Source organism: Microcebus murinus, chromosome 2 (assembly GCF_040939455.1).
Source record: "Microcebus murinus isolate Inina chromosome 2, M.murinus_Inina_mat1.0, whole genome shotgun sequence".
In the NCBI taxonomy this organism is placed as follows: domain Eukaryota; kingdom Metazoa; phylum Chordata; class Mammalia; order Primates; family Cheirogaleidae; genus Microcebus; species Microcebus murinus.
In genome coordinates, this window is record NC_134105.1 from 68,441,522 (window position 1) to 68,467,546 (window position 26,025).

Below are 26,025 nucleotides of genomic sequence, written 5' to 3' on the forward strand. Positions count from 1 at the left end.
TTGCATGCTATACATCCAATAAAAGACTGATAACCAGAATCTATAAAGAACTCAAGCAAATCAGCAAGAAAAAAAATCAGGCATATGCAGCATCTATCTGCTCTAGCCATAGTGAAAGCAGCAGCAACAACTTGCTAGCACTGACTTGGTTCTATAAAGCCATTTGTGGTAGAGTTCTTGGTAAAAAGGAAAACATCCCATCAACCCAGGTTCTGAAACACTATGCAAACAAAGTTCTCCCAAGGAAGTCGAGCTCTGCCCCAAGAACATTCTTTAAGGCTTAGTATGTCTATAAGCTGAGTTATCTACTATTATCCACATAATGTCAGGAAGGAGTTATGAATGTGTGACCTTTTAAAAGGAGTTTTAAAAGGAGACCACGGAAATTGACAATAACCTAAACTATTCATGCACAGGGAGAATGTTACTGATGAATACTGAGGACTATACAGAGGTGCTCTGCAGTCTGAAACCAGGCAAGGAATTGCCATTTTTAACAGTTGCTGGAGTGTGAGCGACACAGCAATTGGGCTGCTCATGATACATCTGGGAAACAGTCTATTAGATATAAACAAGGTTTGTGAATAGAGCTCCACTACTCTGGGATCTGCTGGTTTTCACTGGCTGATTTCCCAAATTACTTTGGCAACTTATGTCAACAGAAACCCAGCTAATTCTGAACAGACTTAAACACCACTGTTCTGCACCAAATGTTACCAACCTCTTCCTTATTCAGAGTGTCAGGATTTATAGATCAGAAACACAGACCAATATGAGTGAAACAAAGTTACTGTTTTCCTTCTTTTGTGTAACATTTACTGATCACCTACTATGTGTCAGGTCCTATGAGAGACACTAGTGATACAGATGGTAAGAGGTGGTCTGCTCCCTCAAGGGGCTCAGCCTACTCTACAAAATAAACATGAAACAACGGTACAGATATTGCAACAGAACACAGAACACTGTGGGAGACTGGAAGGCAGCAGGCTACTGCATCATGCTTCACAGAGGGGACATTTCAGTTCGATATTAACTGATAACAAGGAAGGTAGAGAAATGATATGCAAAGATGTGGCAGTGTGATAGAGCACAGCATGCTCAGGGAATGGTGAGAAGTTCTGTGCGGTGACAGCAGAGAGAGTTTAAGGGAATGATGGAAGAAAGAGCTGAGGGTTAGACACTCTTATCTAGGGCAAGAATTTAGAGTGGACTTGGAAATTAAAGGTTTCTAGGGTTCCAAAGATTCACTGGGATATGGGGGTGGGGAATGGAATGAGATCCCAAGAGCATGACTCGTTCTATCCAGTATCCAATCCAAATACATCCAGACAAATCTTTGCTGAAGAAAGGTTCAAGCTTAGTGATGAACGGTACCAGTTTAAGCCATCATCTCTGGAGAGAGTCATAGCTACTGTTTCTCTTCCAGATCAGGAGAGGAAGAAAGCCCTCTCCTTTCCATTCAGTAAGATACATTAGCTTCCTACATACACCAGTCATCTCTTTTTTCTAAAATCTCATATCTCTAATGCATCTTCCACACTGCTGCCAGAGTTGTCTTCCTGAAACATAGAAACTTGGCTTCTCAATGGCTGTAGAATGTGAAGCTCAAATTCTTCAGCAGTCTTAGCTTTTCCTCCTCGAGCTTATCTTTCTACATTTCTGTGCTTTTGCTCATGTAGGAATGACATGCTTTTCTCCTGTATTCTCAATCTATCAGAATTCTACTTGTCCATCGAAGTCCAGCATAATGGTCTCCTCCTCAAGGAAGCACCCTTAATTATTCTTGCCATTATTCCTTCCTCTTTGACCCATATCATCCTGCTGGTTCCAACTAAGCCCTGTGAACCCTGCTTTGTCTGTGGGAGGCTCCTTTGCAGTAGACATTTTTTCTATGTGGAAGGGAAGGGGAAGAGGGAAGAAGCTGTCTTTTGAGTGGATACAATAACTGACTCTTGGGCAAGAATCAGGTATTCAGAAACAGTTGAGCAGCAAATATGTGAAACAGGATTGAAAGTGGAAGATTGTACTATCTAAGATGGCCTCAACAGTATTTCCTAAGCTCTTCTACATGTGATCTATCAAAATATGGAGCCTAACTTCCCTCCCCTTGAATCTAGGGTGGCCTCATGACTTGCTTGTGACCACTAGAATGCTTCAGAGGTAATGGTGCAGGGCTTCTGTGCTTAGATCAGAAACGATTACAGTTTCCTCCTTGTACTCTTAGGATTCTTGCCCTGAGGGGACTCAGCTGCCAGATAAGATAGCCAGCCACCCTGAGACTAAGGTGCTGGAGAGACCACAAGCAGGTACTCTAGTAGACAGTCCCAGCTGAGCTCACATGTTCAGCCACCCCCAGCTACGTACCAGACGTGTGAGTAAAATCATCTTGGACCCTTTCCAACAACTGAATACCACTGAGTGACCTCAGTCATCTCCAGAAAGAAGAGTAGAATCACTCAGAGGAGTCTCATCCAAATTCCTAACCCACATAATCCACAAGATAAGATTATATGGGTGCTGTTTTAAGGTACTGATTTTGGGAGTAGTTCCTCACGCTGCAGTAGAAAGGCCAAGGAATGAGTTCCTGATCCTGCTTTTTATTCCTAAAGCTACCTGGTCTTCTGAAAGAGTTAAAACCACTTACCAATTCAAGATGGAAACATCTGGTATCTTTAAAAAACCTGCAGGGTACTTGATGAAAATCAGGTAGTGACTTGTGTCCTAACTGTAAACACAAGGCCAGCAGTGACTGTGGGCCCAGAGGTTCCTAGCCAACGGCAGTATTGCTGACTGATTAGCAGAAGGTGTCCTGTCATGGGCCTCCAGACACTCACTGACTGCGTAGAAGCATAGATGGAGGTCAGAGGCATGAATAGATTCTTCATGGCCAGCAGACGGTAAATTCCATAAATTTTTGGAAATTTCCATAATTCCATAAATATTTGTAGTATGAATTGACTGAATCTGGGGACTGTCAGCAATATTGGTGGCACTGTTCACTGAGAGGCAATGGGCCACTGAGGGGGCACAGGTGCCATATGAATCTGTAACTGGACGCATGATGCAGATCTGGATGCTGCTTCCTTCTGAGACATTTTAGTCAGAGCGCTTGGGGGCTGGAGGGCTGGAGCCGGCCTGCTGGACTCTCTGTAGAGGGACTTTCGAGGAATCTGATTGGAAGTTGTATGTCTTGCCCCATAAGGTAACCCAGCCCTCGGTGCCTGCCCTGGACATCTTGACTTGACAGTTAAACTCGCTGTTTGCAGTATTTACATTTCTCTTCCCACCATTCGGTGAAACTCATTAGCTAAATACTAGCATCCACAGGTCCCCAACTAGTTTTCAGCAATTCTTCTGAGCACTAACTGAAACATTCCTCTTTTCTGAGCTCACAATAGCTTCTTTTTCCAAGGACCATATTTAAAAATCTCTCATACTGATTTAAATCTATTAATGCCTGAAGGAGAGGTCAACTTAAGACCAGTCTAAGGCCCTCGAGGTTTTCCTGAAAAGAAAATGGTGACATTTCTGATATCTAAAGCAGCTTTCTTCTAGTGGAAGATCAGTATCATGCCCTGTATTTTCAGAAGACCCTTAACATTCTTATTCAAGGAATATTTTTAAAGCCTTAATTCTGACTGAGAATATCCTTTAAGCTGGATTTTTATGAGTAAGATTTTGTGGTGATTTTCAGATGACTGGAAATTGCATAATTTTCAGGATTATAACCATGCATATTTCCCTCATGTAAATATTAAGATTCTCCTGTCTCCCAAAGTCTCAACTTTGTCTCTACTTTTAGCATAAAGTCAAGGAGTTGTTAACTACACTGCAACTAAAATGTTAAACAAAAGGGCCTTTCACACAATGATTTGTGCTAAGAAAGCTTCAAATCAAAACAAATGGAGAAACTGGCTTTGGAGCCAGAAAGATTCCATTGTTTGGGGGTCAACTTTGGTTTGGGGAGCCCAACGAAGACCGAACACTCTACAAGGGCTGGGATTAGTGGCTGTCAGTCATTGCTGAGCACTGCAGTACCTCAAATTGCTGGTCCTGAGTCAAGACACCTTTGCTTTCACATGCATTTCTCAGTGTTCTTGACTGCTGGCATATATGTTAGTGGGTCTATTAACAGAATAATGCATGCTAATTAACATAGACATTGTTATTTCAATATTTAAGAAGGACTGCTAAATCACTTTTTAAATGTCATATTAGGCTCGAGTGTGCTACCTTCTGAAACTAAATGAGAGAAATCAGTTTTCAGTGGTTTATCTGCCTTCTTCTACCTTAAGTTAGCCCTAAGTTCCTTGAGGGCAGGATGTGGGTATGATTCATCTTTAAATGCTTCTTGGTGCCTGGCACAGTGCCTTCCACACTGGAGTGACGCAGTAAATAGTTTTGGAATAAGTGAAAAGAAGCTTCCTTGAAGAGGAAAGAGTGGATTCGGCTTGAATGCATAGACTGGTTCTCTGACAACCATGTGACTTAAGGCACATTCATACAGCACCGTATAGTTGGCCAGCACTTCCATACATTTATTGTCTCTAAGCCAAGAGTTAATACGTTCATTTTACTATTGAGGAAGTTGTCCTTTAGAGAGGTTGTGGGATTCATCACAGATTTTCTGATTCTCTAGTGTTTGGAAAATAAAACCATACACAAACAGATATGTCCATACCCCATCCCTGCAGAACACACAGAGCGGTGGATGGAACCTGATATGGCTGAACCTATCAACACAATTTCTCATGTGTGCACAAAAAAAATTCAGTGCTTGGCTTTGCACACACATTTAATCATCAGGTATAATTTAGGGAGACAACAAAAGGTCAATTTGAACTTGTAAAAGCTAAAGAAGTCCAGAAAGAAAGCTCAAATTAAGGATTCTTGATCCAAATGTTTAGACCTCCCTTGCAATATTAGCAATATGGCAGTAAGGTAAAATCTTCATAATGTTTCTTTTTTGAAATGTTTTTAAGCATTATATAAATACACTTTTCATCAAAATCATGTAAGGGCAGTCGGCACCCAGGACAGAAAAATCTGCTAACCAGCCCCTGCGTTTCTTTGCCAGGGGCATGAGTGGCAGGTAGAACAGAAGGCACGAGCAGAGCAGGCTGGAGAGCGCTGCCCCCTCCTCCTCCTCCTCCTTCTCCTGGGAACCAAAGCCAAAAAAGGTTCCTCATCACTGCTGGTTCTTTGATCTCCTGCTCTCTATTTTTAGAACTCTTCTGTCCAACATCCTCTGCCCCAATGCCATGACCTTTCATGACACGCTTCTCTTCTCCTGGTGGTTATTTTGGGATCATATTCCTTTCCCAAAGTATTACTACAGCCAGTATTAATGTATGAGGTAGATCAGCACAAGTCCTTGCTTGAAAAAGTACCCAAAGCACATGTTCCCACATGAGGGTGAGAGAGCTGGTGTACAAAGGACAGACACATCATCTATATTTTTAGGCATCAAAGCATTCTAGAAGGACTGCTTAATGAAGTAGATACCACGACCTCACAGGACAGCATTATCTAGGTACAGAATCTGGGCATGTAGAATTAGATAATATGTTCAGCACAGATAAAGAGGTATAAGTGGGTATATGCATGCGTGTGTGTGTATGTGTGTGTGTGTGTGTGTGTATGTGTGTGTGTGTGTGTGTCTGTATGTGGGTTGTTTAAGGGATAGTGAAAGAAGAGACATAATCATAACAGAGATATAGGACTTAGTACTTCTAGACTTCTTTCAGACCTCTCCCTAAATCTGTTATACAAACCACACATAATAAGAATCAGTGCCTGTAATGAGGGAAGGTCAGGAAGATCATGCTTCAACCATTCAGTATCCCTTAGAAAGGTATTTGTACACAGAATTTTTAAAAGTAGAACAAAAGCATTCTCACTAGAAATAAGACTATCATCTATATTGGGGTGGGGGGCAGGAATCTCTCTTCAGTGAAGACAGGAACTATTTTTTGTGTTCATTGCTATATCTCTAATGTCAAATACAGTATCATATGTCAAATATCTCTACATCAATGAGATAATTTTATATAATAATAACAGCCAATCTTTACTGAGCACTTAGTGTGTGGCTATGTGGTAAGCACTGTTCTGTGAATTCTGCATAAATTAAATTACTGAATGTTTACAGTGATGCTATGAGATATGTACTTGCAATGTTCCCATTTGAGGGATGAGATACTGAAGTGTAGAGAGGCCAGATATCTTGTCCAAGATCAAATAGCCCTTTCATGAGAGAGCCAGAATTCAACATCAGGCACTCTTGGATTCAGAACTTATGCTTAGAAAGTAAGAGATGAGTTTTCTGTCTCTGCTGCATCCATGAGGAATTTGAAGAGAACTAGACTTACTCACTGTTATGGGCTAAATTGTGTCCCCTTCAAATTCATATGTTAAAGTCCTAACCCCCAGTACCTCAGAATGTGACTGTATTTTTCTAGAGGATCTTCAAAGAGGTAATTAAGTTAAAATAAGGTCATAGGGTGATCCCTGATGCAACATGACTGGTGTCTTTATAAGAAGAAAATTGGCCGAGACATGTATAGAAGGAAGACCATATGAAGACACAGAGAGGGGATGGCAAGCCGAGGACAAAGGGCCTCAGAATAAACCAACTCTGCTGACACCTTCGTCTCAGACTTCTAGCCTCCAGAATTGTGAGAAAATTAATTTCTGTTGTTTAAGCCACACAGTCTGTGGTACTTTGTTATGGCAACCCTAGCAAACTACATTCAGTGTTAAAGTATAAAACAGGAGTCGTGGCCTGTTTACAGGATGGAGGATGAAGACAGAACATAAAACACAAATGCAGAACACAAAGAAAAACGAGGATACACATACAGACGGTTGACTCGAGTAATAATACACCAGGTCAGTTTTATTTTTATACTCTAAAAAATTAAAGTTAGTTCCTTGTACATAACCACCCAGGCATTTCAGCAATGGCCATAAATTCCGGAATGCGTAGCCTTAGGGAAGCAGATATCCCCTGCCTCAGAATTTTAAGGTGGTTGCTGCAGGAGCTAGGCATAGATCACAGACTGAGATTAGCAAGGATGGGCAAGGCAAGCCACAGGGGGCATTTCTCATCCCCAGCTTCTCTTAGGGTGACCCCCTAAGATCTTTGGCTGAACCCCGGTGGCTTGGCATGGCTTAGGTTGCCCCTCCCTTGAGGGGTCTTACCCGTCATTGACTAACGAGCCATCTTATGGGGTGTACACAGCAATCACAGGAACAATGTGTTTATCGTGTGGCCTCCAGACCCCCAGTGCCGTGGGGTGGGGCAGCTCTTGCTTATTTGTAACTCAGGTCCTTTGTTATGCCTCTAGGCAACAACCTTGTTTATCACAAGGACCTTGTCCAGAACACATTACTTTCAAACGGTCTGGGCAGAACACGTACATTACTCACTAACTTTAATTCTTAAACTAGGAAAATATATGTCAGTCCTCTACAACAGGGGCCAAACACAATGCACTTGGTCCAAATTAGTCAAAACAAATAAAGCCAATCGAAGACAGATTGTTTGTGTTCCATGGAAGAACTTGACCATTTATACAACTTTTGTAATCTTCCAATTAGGTGAGATGTGCTATCAGGATATTCCTTTTGATGACCCAGACCACTCCATTCTCAGAGGATCCTAAAATGAATACAGAGACAGAAAAATGTGCCTCCAGCCATAGTAGGTGGTGGGTATATGATTTCTATGTTTGTAAATTTTGTTGCCATCAGGTATTTTCATATTCTGAGTAAAACTCTTTCTTTTCTACATACTCATTTATCAGATGCCTCATATTTTAAAACAAAAAAATTAAAAGTAATACTAAAAGTAGTATAAAAGTTATACTAAAATAAAATAATGAGAATATAAAAAGCATATATAATCCCATTATCCAGAGATAAATGCTATTAACTAAAATACATATGATCTTTATATAAAACTGAGATTTTGATGTACATAGAATTTTTTGCCCTGCTTTTTATTCAATTAACATTGGTTTGAGAACTTTTTTCCAAGTCATTAAATAAGCCTCAAAAACATGATTCTTAATGGCTGTATCATTCCCTCCAAGAGATAGACTGTATTAAACTCAGTGCTGGAAAAGGATATTGTTAAGCAGGCACTTTTTCTAAACTGGTGGTGGAAGCATAAAATGTTGCGATCTTTTCTAAGTCAGTTTGACATTATATATCAATATTATTAAAATCATTCATACCTATTACTTAGTAATGAACGCTATAAGAAAAGTATGTATAAATCATCATCTTCTCAATGAAGTCATCCCTAACCATCTTATTTTAAGTTTCGTGCCTGACTTTTGACTTTGATGATTATAGTAGAGAGACCTCAATGACATCTCAGGTTATTCAGTAGAAACACTAGTGGAGTCACATCTTAGTAGTAGGACTGAACAATCTCTTGAGTGAATGTTATTCTAGACCTGCCTTAAAAGAGCTTAAAAATGGCCTGAGTGAATCACACTGATTTGTATATAACTTAACTACTTGCCAAAACAAAGCTCAACACTACTTTAAAGAATTACAACAAATCCCCCAACTCAACAATATAATAGCCATAATATTCAACTTCCAATAAAAAATTACTAGACATGCTGAGAAGGAAGAAAATGTGATCCAGAATAGGATAAAAATCAATCAATAGAAGCAAATCTAGAAATGACAGAGATAAGGAAACTAGACAATAACAATGTTAAAACAGCTATTATAGCTATGTATAAATATTTAAAGTAAAACATAAATAGCATGAGAAGAGAAGTAAGAAATTTTTGTTTAAAAAAAGAATCAAACAGAACTTCTAGGAATGAAGAGTATAATATCTGAAATAAATATTTCTCATTGGATTTGTTTAGCAGAAGATTAGACTCTGCAGAAGAAAAGATCAGCGAATTTGAGGGCATAACAAATTAGCATATATCCAAAATGAAGCACACAGAGAAAAAGACTGAAAAAAATTAACAGAGATTTTTGTCTTGTGGAATAATAGCAAGCAGCTAAAATATGTGAAATTGAATGCCCAGATGGAGTGAAATAGGAGAGCAGAAAAATATGTTTAAAAATTATGGTGAGAATTTTTCCAAATTTGATGAAAACTATAAACCCACAGATCAAAGAATCTCAATGAATCCCATGCAGAATAAAAACAAAGGACACTAAGGCACATAATTATCAAATTGCTAGAAACCAGTGACAGAGAAAAATATCAAAAGCAGCCAGAGAAAAAAGACTTATTACCTACAGAGTAACCAAGATAAAATGATGGCAGATCTTTTGACAAACACATGCAAGCCAAAAGACAATGGAAGAGCATCTTAAAGTGCTGAAAGAAGGGGGTGGTTGTCAATCTAGAATTCCAAACCCAGCAAAAATATTCTTCAAATATGAAGACAAAATAAAAACTCTTTTAGATAAACAAATGCAGACAGAACTTATCATTGGCAGCACCACACTACAAGAAATGTTCCAGGAAAAGAAAAATACCAGATGAAAATTTGGGTCTATATAAAGGAACAATGAATACCAAAAATGATAAATATGTGAGTAAATATGAAATACTTTTCTTCTAATTTTTTAATTTATTTAAACAATAATTGAATGAAGCAAAAATAATTAGAATGCATTATGGAGCTTATAACTTATATAAGAATAAAATGTATGATACAATAGCACAAGAACCATGGGGGGAAATAAAAATATGTTGTCCCAAGGTTTTTACGTTATAGATGAAATAGTATAACACTATTTGGAGAAAGATTGTGACAAATTTAACAATGCATATGGCAAAACCTAAAGCAATCAATAAAAATTGAGTAGCACTAGAATGACTTTAACACTGGAACTATACAGAAAATAATAAAAAAGAATAAGCCTTAGCCCCTTTGGAGAAACTATTAATAAGAATAATTCTGACTTATTGATTATTATTTATAAAAACACTGTCAACCTATTATCAAATGATGTGTGTTGAGCAAAGAATATCTTTAATTTACCTCTAAGTAATATTAGTTTAATAAATCTTAAGTTATTTTTTCTTATTGACTCAGTATTTTGTGATGGAAAATTTAAAAATCAATGAGCATCTTGAACAAAAATATTAACTGAGATTTAAAAAAAATGCATGTTCTTTGCATACTCAGATCTATATTATGCTATTCTATATCATTAAATATTAGTTTACTTTTCCTAATATATCTTTAACAAAAGATAATGTCATTCCATATCAGGAAATGTGTCATAGTGGTTTACATATTGACTCTAGTGCCTGACTATCTGGGTTCCAGTCTCAGCTTTACCACTTACTAGACATATGACAATTTTAAGCATCTTACTTAATATCTCTGTGTTTTAGTTCCCTATAAGGTAGGAATAATAGTGCCTACCTCATATAGTTGTTAATAAGGATCAAATGAATTAATATATTGAAAGCACTTAAAAGTACCAGGAAGATAGTAAATATTGTAAGAGTATTAATTGCAATTATTCATGAAAATTAGTATAAAATGGATAAAGAGCTGAGATACCAAGACATAACAAATATAGATGTTGTAAAGAAAACAACTTAAGAAATAGAAGAGTTAGTTTTAGTTCTTCCTGTCACTAACTGGTTGTGTGGCCATAGACATGGTAAATTTCTCTGGGCCTCATTCACTCATCTGTTCTGTCCTTCCTCACCACCTACTGTTAACTCTTGCACAGATATTTATTGAGAATCTAATATATTACATTATGTTAAGTAGTCAAATATTTGCTCTTGCAACATTCTTATTGTGGAGAAAGTCACATTTAAAATTAAAATTAAAGTTACAATTAAAATAGGACAACAGATTATGTGTACTGGTAGAGATGTCAGAATTCTCTGCCACTAGAAAAACCTGTGGATTCACGGGTATGATTAAACACTTACTGTCACTCTGAGGAAAGCCAATTTTAGAATGAAGACTTTTATGACCATTGCTCTAATTTTGACCATGCTTCTGTCATTGATGATGGCAACTCATGGAACTAAACTTTATTGGACGTTGGATTAGTGGGTGAGTGACTCCCTTTGTGGCTTTTCTTTAAAAAGAAGCTGTAAATGGAGCCAAGGGTCAGCCTTTTGACAAAGTTGCTTCTAATCCTTCCAAATAATGAATCTATAATTAACTACACGTTTTTATCCTTAGGCAAGAAGCTACTTTTAAGATAGGATCACAGCAGCTAATTGCTACAATTTCAAGTTTGAACCCCATCTAATCCCTAAGTATCTCTTAGGTCCAGGGTAAAACAAAAGGCCAAACAATATAAAATTGCTTTATTTTAAAAAAAAAAGTAAGAAATTTTAAAGCAATAATCTCACCACATTAAAAAATCATATTTGAGAAGAGATAGATATGGAGTTGAGTTAGAAATTATTATGATTATCATAAACACTTGAGGATATTTAAATATAAACTAATAATACAGGGAGTTTAATAGTTTGCCACAAAGGCCAGTCACCTTTGTTCTATTTAAAATATTACTTAATCAAGAAGAAGAATAAAAGTTTGTTGTGAGTTGAATGTGTCCTCCAAATGATTCATTGAAATCCTAACCCCTGGTACTTATGAATATGACTTTATTTGGAAATAGGGTGTTTGCAGGTGTGCAGATCTGTTAACCATGTTAAGGTGAGGTCATACTAAATTGGGGTGGATCCTAATTCAATGACTGGTGCCCTTATAAAAGAGGAAATTTGGACCCAGAGACACAGGCACATAGGGAAGAAGGCCATGTGCAGACAGAAGCAGGGACTGGAATGATGCATCCACAAGCCAAGAAACGCCGAGGATTGCCGGCATCCAACAGAAACTAGAAGAGACGAGGAAGGGTTCTTCCCTAGAATCTTTGGAGGTAGCATGGCACTGCTAACACACCTTGATTTCAGCCTTCTAGGCTCTAGAACTGTGAGAGAATAAATTTCTGTTGTTTTAAGCCGCTCAGTTTGTGGCACTTGAGTATGGTAGCCCTAGGGAAGTAATACAGTTTCTTCAGCAAAATTACAATTGCAGGACTTCTGCTTTCAAGCCAAAATGGAGAAACAATGACCAGATTTACCTTCCTGCTCAAAACAAATAATAAAACTGGACAAACTATAAAACATCATTTTGCAGACATAGCACATCAAACAGCACAGCATAGTGATTGCTTAGAGTGGGGAATAAAAGAGGCAAGACCTACAATTATGCCAGCTTACTGCTTGGAAAGAAGATCCTGTCTGCAGCACAGGCAGAGGAAACCGAGTTAGTCCAGCAGTCTCCCTGAATTGATCAGACAGAGCTATGTGTTTGGTGAAATCAATGTGTCTAGAGATAATTGTGCAGAGTACTGGACAAGAAAATGCTGCACAGACAGAGAACTACAGAGATCTGAAAGGAGCGCCCCTCATGTCTTCAACTAAGTTCTGTTCAGTGCATTCAGGTAAGAAAATTATCCAAGGCTGGGGAAAGAAATGCTGAAAAAAAGCAGTGGGAACAATTTTTGGAACACACATACAGCTGAGATTATTTTGTCTTGCCAGCAGCCATAGAGGAAAACTATGTAAATTATGGGGCACTGGGTGGAATACTCAGAGGGTTCTGCCTCAGTAGTGGGGACAAATTAGCCCTAGACTAAATGCCACCTCTTGTCTCTCCAAAGCTTAAAAGCAAGACTTGAGGCCAGGTGTAGTAGCTCACGCCTGTAATCCTAGCACTCTGGGAGGCCGAGGCGGGAGGATCACTCAAGGTCAGAAGTTCGAAACCAGCCCGAGCAAGAGCAAGACCCCCATCTCTGTATAGAAAATAGAAAAAGTTAGTCCAGCATGGTTTCACATGCCTGTAGTCCCAGCTACTTGGGAGGCTGAGGCAGAAGAATCGCTTGAGCCCAGGAGTTTGAGGTTGCTGTGAGCTAGGCTGATGCCATGGCACTCTAGCCCGGGCAACAGAGTGAGACTGTCTCAAAATAAATAAATAAATAAATAAATAAATAAATAAATAAATAAATAAATAAATCCTAAGAATTGGAAAGATTTAACTGTTTCCAGGTAACTGTGTTCCAGAACAAAATTCAAGAATATTTTTAGGAAGATAAACATATCTAGTACTCAACAAGGTAAAATTCACGATGTCTGATGTCTAGTCAAAAATTACCAGGCATGCAAATATGCAGGAAAATATGATATATAATCAGGAGAAAATTTAATTAATAGAAACAGACTCAGAAATGACACACATAATAGAAGTAGTAGATCAAGACATTAAAAGAGTTATTATAGCTATATTCCATATATTGAGCAAAGTTATGGAAAGATTAAGCATGCTGAGTAGCAACATGGAATATATATTTTAAAAGACTCCGATCAAGCTTCTAGAGTTGAAAATATAATGTCTGAGATAAAAAATATAGTAAATGTGATTAATAGCAGATTATATACCTACCATAAAAGAAAAGATTGATGAACTTGAGATGCACCACTAGAAATTATCTGTAATAAAACACACAGAAAAAAAAAGACTAAAAAGTCCAGTGATTTTATGAAAACTTAAAATGACCTAATACATTTGTAACTGGAGTCTCCAAAGTACAGAGAGAGGGTGTGTGGTGAGACCCATATATATTTGAAGAAATAATGGCTGAAATTTTTTTCCCAAATTTGATGAAAAATTAAAACTCACAGATCCAAGAACCCCAACTGCAGGAAACATGAAGAAAACTACTGCATGGCACATCACAATCAAATTGCTTAAAACTAGTAATAAAGATAAAATTCTTAAAAGTGGCCATAGAAAAGACACATTACATACAGGAGAACAAATTTTGGAATGTCAGCAGATTTCTCATCAGAAGCAAGGCAAGCCGAAAGCACTGGGGCTTTAAAGTAGTGAAAGAAAAACCTGCCAACCAAGTCCAATAGCCATGAAAAATAACTTTCAAAAATGAAGGTGAAATACAAAAATGAATGCATGAAACAACTGGTTAAAAACTGACTTTTAAAGACTAAAGGTCTGTAGTCTAATTAACAGTACTGTACTATGTCAATTTCCTGGTTTTGATATCATACTAGTTATAAGATGCCACTCTCGGAGGAGGCTGGCTGAAGAGTTCATGGGATTGACTCTATTAACTATTTTTGTAACTCCCTGTAAGTCTATATTATTTCAAAATAAAAAGTTAAATAAAATGAAATAAAAACTTTTTCAGACATACAAAAGCTGAAAGAATTCATCACCAGCACACCTTCACAAGAAACATTAAAAGAAGCGCTTCAGGCAAAAGCAAAAATACCAAATGTAGATCTGGCTCTAAACAAAGGAATGAAGACTGCCAGAAATGGCAAATATGTGGATTAATATAAAAGGCTTTTTTTCTTATTTTATATATCTTTCAAAAGATGACTGGCTGTTTAAGGGCAAAATATTAACAGTGTACCATGGGGTTTACAGCATATGTAGAAATAAAATATATGGCAAAAATTGCATAAAGACAGAAAAAGGGGAAATGGAAATATATTGTTGTAAGGTTCTTATACCTATGTGAAATAGTATAATATCATTTTAAGGAAGGTTATAATAAATTTAAAATGTATACTGTAAACTCTAAGGCAACTACTGAAATAAAACAACAGAGAGTTATAGCTCAAAGCCAATAAAAGGAATAAAACAAAAATAAAACAATTCAATCCAAAAAGGAAGAAAAGTGGGAAGAGGAATAAAGAACAAATGGAATAAATAGAAAACAGCAAGATGATAGGTTAATCCTAACTCTATCAATGATCACATTAAATATGAATGGTCTAAACACTTCAATTAAAAAGTAGATAATATCATATTGGATAAAAAGGCAAAACCAAAATGACAAGAAACCCACTTTAAATATTAAGACATAAATAGGTTAAAAGTAAAAGGATTTTAAAAATAACATGTAAACACCAATCAAAAGAAAATTAGAATAGGGAGTAGATTTCAGAGCAAAGAATATTACCAGGCATAAAGAAGATGTATTATTAGATTAGTCAAGGTTCTCCATAATCTTTCTATATATAGAATGCATGTGTGTGTGTGTGTGTGTGTGTGTGTGTAGAGAGAGAGAGATAGAGATACAGAGAGATTGATTTATTATAAGGAATTGGCTCATATATGAGTATGGAGGCTGATAAGCCCCAAGATGTGCAGTTGGCAAGCGGGAGACCCAGGAGAGTTGATGGTGTGGTTCCAGTCCAAAGGCCAGCAGACTTGAGATCCAAAAATAACCGATGGGTAAGTTTGAGACTGAAGGCAGACAAAACCCATGTCCTAGCTCAAAGGTAACCAGGCAGGAAGAATTAACCTCTTACAGGAGGGTCATGCCTTGTTGTTCTATTTAGGCCTTCATTTAATTGGACGAGGTCCACCTATATTGGGGAGAGCACTCTTCTTTACTCAGTCTACTGATTCAAATGTTAATATAACCCAAAAACACCCTCACAGACACACCCAGAATAATGTTTGATCAAACATCTGGGACTCTGTGGCGTGATCAAGTTTGACACACAAAAGTAACCATCACAAAGGGTCATTTCATGATTTATAGAGGGATCAGTTTATCCAGAGGATGTAGTATTCCTAAATGTTTATGTATATAATAATCGAAGTTCATAGTACATCAAACAAAAACTGATAGAATGGAAAAGAGAAATAGACAAATTCTCAATTGCAGTTGGAGATTTCAAGACTCCTCTATCAATTCTCCACAGAATAAGTAGACAAAAAATCAGTGCAGATATAGGAGATTTGAGCACAATCAAACAACTTAACTTAATTGACATTTATAGAACACTCTACCTACAACAGCAGAATAGAAATTCTTTTCAAGGTAGACCATGTTCCAGGCCACAAAACAAGTCTCAAAAAGTGTAAAATAATTCAAGTCACACATAGTTTATTTTCTGACCACAACAAAATTAAACTATAAATAAATAACAGAATGATACCTGGAAAATATCCAAATATCCTAAATAATATACTTCTAAATAACCCAAGAGTTAAAAAGAAATCAAAAAGGAAATTAGAAAGTCTTTCGAACTGACTGAAAATAAAAGCACAACATATCCAAAACTTGTGGGAAGCAGCTGAAGCAGGAGTAGAGGGAAATTTACAGCGTTAAGTGCTTATAATAGAAAGAAAAAAAAAGTCTAAATCATTGACAGTGACCTCAGCTTCCACATTAAAGGAACTACACAAATAAGAGAAAACTAAACCCAAAATACACAAAAGAAAGGAAATAAAGCCAGATGACACACCGTGAACAATGGCAAAATCGAATCAAATCAAACAATGTCCCCAAATACCACCAAATGTAATGGAATCCAGGAGTCCCATCCTCTTTTCCAATATGCTGTTCCTGCTTGTGCACTTCCACTATGGCCCACTTCCTAGGGAAAAGGCTTCAAATAATTGGGTTCACCTCTAAAACTATACAACAGAAACCCTGAGTTTCAACATACACTATTTCGGGTAAGGCCAAGAATATAATTCACATATCCACTAGTATCCTTAGAACATCAGAAGATACAAGTTTACCCAAAAGGCATTAAGACATTAGGATGCTGGGGTTGCTTACCAAAGGGAAGTGGTATGACACTTAAAATAAAAATATTCAACCCTGTATGAATGAGATGTTGTCAGAGAATCCTCAAATCTTATGCTGATACTATACTGTTAAGGATAATCAATTAAATCCAAGCAGAGAATAATATAGCTTGCACTTCCAAGCTTTACAGAGGCAGCATTAGAAGTTCCAAGAGCAGCAGCATCCAGTGTAATAAGAAGACTTCACCCCCATTATGGGGCCATGTTCAGGGCTCCTGAAGCAGCCTGTATACTGTTCCTTTATGCAGTCACTTATTACCCAGTATTTATATACACGCTATTTGTACATACTCTCACCCCACTAGTCTGTGCTGTCCTCAAAATCAAGGACCACATCTTAATCATCTTTGTATCCCCAGACTCCATCATGGTGCAATCCTTTCATCAATGTGCATTAAAAGGCAAGAGTGAACTCCCTGGAAATCTAAAGGGTTGTAGATAACACCCAATGTGATCTCCTGGAGACTTAACAGAAAACAAAACAAGACTTCAGGTCCAAGTTGAAACCAAAGAACAGAGGCTTATTGTCTCTTTTCTGAGTTCAATTAGATTTTTAAAGCCTTTTTCAAAATGAATTTGTTTCCAGTCTTCAGTGAGACTTTAGGTGGGTCTGGGTGTTATCTGAACCATCTTTTCCCCACAGTGTTCTAGAAGAAAGCAGATGGCTGATGACTCACAACTCAGCATACCCCTTAGTTCCTATGTACCAACACCAAATTTTATTCCAAAAGGGGGAAGTTTACAAAGGATCAAAACCTAGATGTCCATGGCACTAGGGTATGGTTTACATATAAGGTTTCCAACGTGGTGCTAAATTAACTGCATTTTGTTCCAGATGGTTAATGACTAATAACTGGAGAGGTGATTTCAAGTGGAAATTGTGTCAATTATCACTTTATGTCACTTCAGAAATCTCCCCTGAGTTTGTTCCCACTCCCATCTTCATCCCCTACCTCCTTCCCTGGCCCCAGCTTTCAGGGTTGCAGCCCTTGAAAACAGTGCTTGCACGATGGCCCAGCTATAGAAGTTGGTCCTTTCTGGTCACCTTTCCTGGACCAGGACTCAAGGACTTCTCTCTTTAAAATAGCAGAACAGTGACCTAGAAAGTGCAGAAAGCCCAGAGAAATGAAAGGTAGATGGGGTCTGGACTAGTCATGGTAACAAGACAGGACAATGAACCCATAGGAATGTCCTAATTCTCTCCTGCCCTTCAGTTCTCTTGGTTTCCACAACCTGATCTTGCTACACCTATTCTTCCTCACAGCCCTCTGTACTCTACCCTCGCACTGACTGCTGACTTCCTTTGTTCGTCACTAAACTTGCCACTCTCCTCCCAGAGGCTTTCTGGGAGCTCCAGATTTAAACAAGGGTCCCCAACTACTGCTAATCACAGGCATTTGCAGGGCGCATCTCAGCTTCTGGAGAGCTGGCCCTTAACACGATGCCATTCAATCCTCCCAATAACCGTGAGATATTATAACTCCCATTTTACCTCTGAAGAGACTGAGGCATGTGAGATGAAGTGGTTACCCTAAAGTCGCACCACGGCAAGTGGCACTGTTAGACCTTATGTTCTTCCTCTTGCCACATGGCCTTGAAGCCTCTACGAAACACCCAGCCTCTTTTATCCCAATGCCTGATGCTTCCGACTTTAGTTCCTGAGCCCTCACTCCTTTTCTTCTTCCAGACCTCTGCCCCTTACCTCCCCAAACACACACACACATACACACACACACACACACACACACACACACACACACACATCAACACCCTTTTCATCTAGTTACCTAACTTCCTTCCCGAAGCAGTCATTCATGTTACACCATAGTACTCCGGTGCAGCCTCATGCTGCCCAAGGCACCTCCCACATGTCTTTCAAACACAAAATTTCAAAATCGTACTTCTGTTGTTGTTTCTAATTATATTCCACCACATTCTCTGGAACCTGTCATCTGTCCCTAGAAAACAGATCACACATATCTAAATCATTACATACAGTGCCTAGCAAAGAAGCAAGTGTAAGTGCTGGCTACCACCATACCTGTTTCCTGATTATAGTGATGGTGACAACGATGTCTACATAATGGCAATGATCTCATTCACTTCAGTTTGCACCTCCTGTTGGAAGCTAAAGGGTCACTGGTGGCTCAAAGACTTCAGCATCAGTGGATCTCAAAGTGCTTAAGAGAGTTTAAAGGGATGGCTCTATCAAGGCAAGGTGGTGGTTACAATAAAAGAAAGGAGAAAAAGAGCAAACACTCAGAAAAGGAGTGGAAACTCAAGGAGTCAAGATGGTGTAGCAGAAATGTAGAAAGGGCATGAGCCTTGGAGTCAGACAGCTTGGGTTAGAATCCTTGTTTGGTCACATTATAATTGTCTCATCTTGGGCAGGTTGCTTAACCTGTCTGCACCTCCATTTCCTAAACTACGAAAAATGTCAAAAAGTTCACCTAAGAGCCCAGGTGTTGTGGCTCATGGTATAATCCTAGCACTTTGGGAGGCTGAGGCCGGGGAGTTGCTTGAGGCCAGGAGTTTGAGACCAGCTTGAGCAAGAGCAAGACCCCATTTCTACAAAAAATTTTTAAAAAATTGGCTGGGCATGGTGGTGCATACCTATAGTCCCAGCTGCTGGGGAAGCTGAGGCAGGAGAATCGCTTCAGCCCAGGAGTTTAAGGCTGCAGTGAGCTATGATCACACCACTGCACCTTAGCTGCCCAACAGAGCAAGTCCCTGTCTCAAAAAAAAAGAAAAGAGAAAAGAAAGAAGGAGCCATTGTGATAAGAATTAACAACACTGTCCAAAGTGTTGGTCCTGTCTATAATCAATGGATTTTAAGAGGCTCACTTTTAGATGTTTTCTAATCTTTCATGAGGATGCACATTCTCCGCAGTCACTAGCTTCAAAGGGAACAGACGTGTTAGGGAATAACTGTGCCCAACCCCTCTCATCCATCAAAATGTGCAAACCAAACAAGCCCTCACATCTTTAAAGGGTGAGACTCAGGGTTAGACATCCCTTGTCTGCACCCCCAAAGCAATTAGGCTGCGCCACTTCTGGGGCTTCAGTCCACTATGCTGTATTATGCCTAAGCATCTGCATCTTCCCCAGGCAGTGAGAGCCACTGTCATAAAGTCCAGCTATCATTCCTCTTTGCTGCCTAGCATGAAGCCTGCCAGACATGTCATGTTTATTAGATTAAACTGAACCGTCCATCTTCTGGGTCTATAGTGCCTTAGTATATATTCTACACTGTGATTTCCCCAACAACATTTCCCAATGCCTCAGAAATTTTAAGCATTGAACACAAATTGTCTTTGTTCTATTATAATTAACTGTTTAAAAACGGCTTCTTTTTTTTTTTTTTCTTTTGAAAGCTAAAACCTAACCACAGGAGAGGAGGTAAATGATTTCAGAGAAATACCTGGGACTAGCCTCAAATTGCTCTAAGCTTTTTATTTATTGCCATAAACTTGGGAACCCCCACCCACCCCACATCCAAGGCTCAGGGGACCTTGGCTAAGGCGCACATGGGGTGTGGTGGGGTGTGGCCTGAGGGCTCTGTGCTTAGTAACTGTGCTGTGAGGATAAGCGCAGGTCGTGGGAGGTGGCAGCTCTCCCGCCTCAGGTAACAAAATCAACAGTGATGACTAAGTTACAGTAGAAGGATCTCTCAATCTCTGAGAAGTTCCTCCTCTGTTCTGACACATCTCTTTCTTTTTTTTTTTTCTCCCTAGAGGAAACAGAAACAAGCTCAGGCAAGGGTGCTACCCAGGGAACCCTTTTTTATTGTTTAACTCATTCACCACCAGACTCTCATGAAGAAACTTGGGTCCGCAATTATTGAAAACAAAAATAAGCTGAAGCCATACCTCGAAAAATATTTAAGTGACAGATTCAGAGTCGTCATTAAGGGGAAGTCAAGAAGTTGCAGGCAAGTTCCTAAACTCTAAGGCAGATTTCATGGAAGGCAAATACCATGCTCACTCTAAAAAGAATGTCTTTGGAAACAGATACTCTGCTGCCTTAACAGCTCTGTGCCCTAGCACTGGTTCCTGATGTCTAGTTAAGTCTCAATTTTTTCATCTTTTAAATGTAAGTAAAATACCCTACAGGGTTGTTTATAAAAATCAGATGAGATCATGTGTACTAACTGCCTACCCATGGTAGGCAAAACCCAGCCCCCATAGATGGGCCCAATTATCCCATGGCTCTCCAACACTGAGGCCAGGTACCAGCCTGCACCGATCCTCAGGTTTGCCTGCTTTACCTGTCTGATCCCTGTGGGCACTTGAGTGCATGACCCCTGAGCTGGGCAATCCTGTCATTTTGTAGATGAGGAAACCAAGCCAAAACCTCACATAGCTCATCACAGCCTATAGGCAAAGTCACAATGCCATGACAGGCAAGGCCATTTGAATATTTTCTTAGATGGTCACTGGTGCCCCAGTGCAGCCAGAATACTAGGTTAGATGGATCTTTTTAATCATATCATCTATATACCATATATCAAATAACTAGAGTTCATCTAACCTAAAGAATAGAGAATGCTCTCTAGAGAATAAGCCTGGTTTATTCTATATTAATTGCAGTAAAAGTGAAGGTAATGGTGGTGCTTTGCAGTAGAAATCATTGGAATTTATTAAGTACTCACTATGTGCTAGGCATCGTGCTGGGCATTAAACATGTCTTATGTCTAATTTCACATAAGCCCAACTGCCCGAATCCTCCCTTACACTTAATCCCTGGGTTCTGCCAAAAGCTGGCACAAATAAATGGCTTTAATCTCACTACAGAATCTGTGTGTCCAACTACTGTGCCCAAATCAAATCCTTTCTAATTTCTGATTGTGCTGCGTGTGGTTTTAAAAGACAGGTTATCTCCAGAAACAAAACACAAGAGGCAGAGGTTAATTCTTGATTCTGTGAATCTGGAGCCAACTCATTTGATAATGACTTATAATTACTATGTTTCATATTGCTCAACCATCTCTAGAAGATAGATTTTGGGGTGAGGTGGGAGAGGTGCCTTCTAGTCCTTTCCAATGAGATGTTTCTGCGTTATCACAAAACAAGAAGTTGTGTAAGGTAAGGAAGTTAGAAATGCCTGGCTTCCTGTGGACAGATGCCAGGTGGAGGAAATAAACAGATATAGTTTCCATTGGATACGGATGCCCTAAAAAAGTGTTCCCTATCGTGCTGCCAAGGCAATGCCAGCTGCTTACAACATTAATTCAGGGGGAGAGGAAAGAGGGAGACTGAATAGTATTTGGGGAGTGGATAAAGTAGAAAAAATTTTAAAAGCCACTAATTCCAATTTTGTTGATAGGATATAAATTTCTACAACCCAGAGCTAAGTGGCAGCCCTGACTCTTAAACAAATGAAAGTGTAGTCAACCTGACAATGCAATGGAGTCCAAGGTGCTATTCCTTAAAATTTCACGCGTGGCTGGGAGTCACAGAGTGCTGGAGCAGATGGAGATCACAACTGGCATCCACAGACACCATCTACTTTGGTTCTCCTAGATTAGCCTAGATGGCATTTTAACATTTTACTTATTGCCAATGTTTTAAAAATTTGAAGACTTCACATGAAAATCCAGAACTCTGGTATCTCTTTACAAAATGAGAAAATAGGCAAACACTGAACCTACATATTCACCTAGCAACCACCCAGTCCCCACAGGTGGCCCCCAGTGCCCTCACGGTTCTCAACACCAAGGCCCAATATCAGCCGACACTAATCCTCCCGCACAGCATTGTGTTACCTGGCTGAATCCTGTAGGCACTTGAGTGTGTTGTGTGTCTCTGAGGTGGGAGCATCCCATTATCTTATAGACCAGGAAGTCAAGACAAAAGCCTCACATGGTTTTTTATGTACCCACTTCTGCAACAGACCTTAGAGTCCTCCAGGGGAAGTTCAACGTTACAGTCCTCTTCTTTATGTCACCAGTTCCTAGTACCATGCCATGATACATAGTGAGCTCTGACTAAGTCTAGGGTTCAGAGAAGATAAACAACTTGTCCTCAAATACATAGGTAATTGTACTGATAACATATAGTTGGGGGTGGGGGCAGGATAAAAGCAAACTGGGTCCACAAGGAACACTCAGACTGATAAACCATCGAGTAAATGATGTTGAAAACGTCATCTCAGTGACATGCAGTTCCCACCAGACCAAACCTTACTCCAGAAGTGCACTGCCTAATCTATATGGTTTATGAGGTGTCAGAAGAATCCTAAAGGTCCTAAATATCTTCCCTACCAGCCTACCAACATACCTTAAAGTCCACTCCATAAACTTATTTGCATTAAGGCTTTTTCTGTTAAAATGCAACACCTCTTCTGTCCTCCTCCCTAAGAGCTAGTACATGAGACAATTCTCAGGGATTAGCACAGCTTCTGTTAATTTATCAACTCTTTTTACTATATCTGATGCATTTCTCCTAGACTATCTAGTAGTTGCGATAGAGTTAAATAAAGGTAAAGTTCCAGGAGAGGTGAAAGTCCTGACTGAGTTAAGAGCCACCAGCAGAGCACAGTGGTTAAGTGCAAGATCTGTTTGAACCAAGATGCCTGGGTCCCAATCCAGTTCTGCTATCTGCTAGGTGAGTGATCTGTGGCCAGTCACTTACTTTCTATGCCTCCAGTTCTTCATTTAGATAGAAAATTATGTTAACAAGAGGAGCTAACTCAATGGGTCATTGGAGAATTAAACCAATCAATACACAGCAGGCATTCCGATTGGTGCTCAACATAGAGTGAGCCCTATGTAAGTGTTCTTTCTGTCATTCTTAGGAGGGGGTGCCATGAGATGTAGTCCTAAAAGGAGCTCCTCTGGTTTTGTCTCCTGCTGCCCCTTTCCCAATTTATGGAGGAAGGATGGATACAAGGTCCAGGGAGGATGAGCATCTTCCCCAAGCCTCCAGCCTAGTGGATGGCAGAGCCAGGCCTTCCTTCCCAGGTCTCCCCCAACACGCGGAACTTCTCAGAGAGGAAGAGAGGCAGTTATGGGAGACCAGGAAAAAGCGAGAGCCAGCTCTAGCATGTGTCCCTTCTGGGGATGATGGGACCCACTAGAGTCAACTCCGTGTCCCTGCTCTTGGGTGCGCTCAGTGTCTAAGCAAACGCCGTCCTCCGACACACACCCGCACACCGCGCGCCGGGGCGTACCCGCCAAGTCTGGCGCGGCGCGGCCACTCGCTGCCCCGCTGGGAGGACGAGTCAACAGTGGGGTGGACGGGAAAAGTGACACAATCGCGCCGCGGCGCCCTCCGCGCCAGCCTCCCACGCAGCGCGGGGCGGACTTCAGTCCCCAGAGGGGTGAGGGTTGGGGCTGGGCTGCCTCCGTCCCCCCCGCCGTCGTCCCCCCGCCGCCAGCGAGCCCGCGCTCCCGCAACGCCCGGGGGCCCTCGCGGCCGAAGCCGGGCGCGGGCGACGGCGGCGAACTTTTCAGGAACGCGGCGGCCGCGCGGTTGCCCAGCCCGCTCCCAGGGCCGCTGTCGCCGCCGCCCCCCGGAGCTGGATGACGGAGTCTTGAAAGACTTTCACCAAATATGGGCCGCGGCTGGAAACGTCCTGCGCCGCGCGCCGCCGGAAACCTCGAGTCCTGGCAACCGCGGTGACTGCGGGCGCGCGGGCCGGCCGGCCGGCAGGGGGCGGCGGCGGCGGGCGGCCGGGCGCCTTGGGGTGCCTCCGGCCCTGGGCCCTCCGCTGTGCGCCCCCTGCTCGCTGCCGCCGCAGGGGTCTGGGGCCCACTGAGGCCCTCCCCGCGCGTCTTCCACTCAGTTCCCGCCGCCGCCACCATAATCCCGCTTCCCCTGGCAGTTCTGGCGATCACGCCAAGGGGGTGGGGGTGGGCAAAGGGTGGAGGAGAGAAATGGGATGGCGCGGGGGCGCCAACTTAAAGCTGGCCTTTTGCAAACACCATAAATTGCTCTGTTCATTAAGGTGGCTGTAAAAAGTGGAGTTGTGAGACTGGGTGTGCAGGCGAGTATCTGTCTATGAGGACACACACACTCTCTCTCCCTCTCAGCGATTACCAGGCACTCCTGTCGTCCAGGGCAGTGGCTCTCAGGGTGTGATCTCGGACCAAGAGCATCCCCATCACCTACGGTCTTTATAGAAATGTAATGAGAAACCCTGAGGAGGGGCCCAGCAATCAGTCTTTTAACCAGCCTTCCAGGTGATTCTGATGCACGCTAGCTTAGGAACCTTTAGGTCTAGGGCTAGGAATCAGAGTCACAGGGTTTGTGATTATTATTCTCAGTTGCTGCCAGACAGTGAACCCTTCTTCAGGTAACCCAAAATTCTCTGGCAGCGGCGGTGAGAGACGTCCCCACTGCTCAGCCGGAAGCCAGGAGCTGCAGAAGACAAGCAGCCCCTTCTCCGTGGCTTGCTGCCCAAGAAAACAAGGCAGCCCGTTATTCCCTCCCGGGGCACCCGTATGGTGGGGTGGGGAGAAAACAAGCAAAAGAGCCATGCAGAATGAGCACTCGAAGCAACACTTACCCATCAACATGTGCACATTTCCCCCTCCTGTCGGTCAACGTGAACTGGTCTGCAGCTCTCAGCAGAGGAGGCGAGAAGGCGACAGGACGTCTGGGGTTTCTGGACCGTCCTTGGACGGGACGTGAGGAGCCGCTGTTCCATTAGCCTGATGTCGCTTACTAGCAGGCGCACCAGGACATGGTATATGGAAAGGCTGTGCTCATAAGGTTACTCCAGTCTCCCCGGTTCCCCCACCTCCTGGCCCTGTTGCTGCAGCTTCCCACCCCCCTCTCCCAACACACCCCCTGCTTTAAATGGGCAGCTGATGGTGAGGTTCTCTAAGTTTCTCCTCTGGGGCTAACTCATCCTCCAAGATTCCCCAGTTGAAGTCCAGAAACAAACCCACACACCCTTGTTAGAAAACTTTAATGTGATTTTTAAAGGAATCTCTGGAATGGCGCGTTTGAACGCTGTGAGGCAGACTGGATCTCTTTGCCATTCCCCACCCCCAGCCCCCAATAAAGGAACAAGGTACATATGGCCAGTTGGATCATCCACTGTAATTTTATTTTAAATCATGATAGACAGATTGCATGAAAAACAAGGAATTCCAAAGAATTTCCTGCTCTGGGAACAGAAGTTAAATCTATATTTAACAACATTTGATGCTGTCAAGAATGCTTTGTGGTTGGATAACAGAGGCAGAAAAATGTTAAAAACGCAGGCTACTGCTATACCCAAATATGGAAATATTGTTACGTCTGGTGTCTGATTCACCATCTGGAAATACTTACAACCATGAAGTCAAATAGAAAAGACGCCACAACAGAAGCCAGGAACGTTCCACTCCATTCTCTCTCTTCCTCCAACCCTG

General features: G+C 40.9%; 1 protein-coding gene across 2 annotated transcripts in view; it reads right to left on the minus strand.

The window, feature by feature from the left end:
• The window catches only part of DDAH1 (dimethylarginine dimethylaminohydrolase 1), a 230,125-nt gene extending 204,691 nt beyond the window's left edge, over nt 1-25,434 (minus strand). For both annotated transcript variants that reach the window (XM_075999706.1, XM_075999705.1), the window contains exon 1: nt 25,173-25,434. The gene's annotated coding sequence lies outside the window, so the exon portion shown is untranslated. The remainder of the gene's footprint in view (nt 1-25,172) is intronic.
• Between the last annotated feature and the right edge of the window lie 591 nt (nt 25,435-26,025).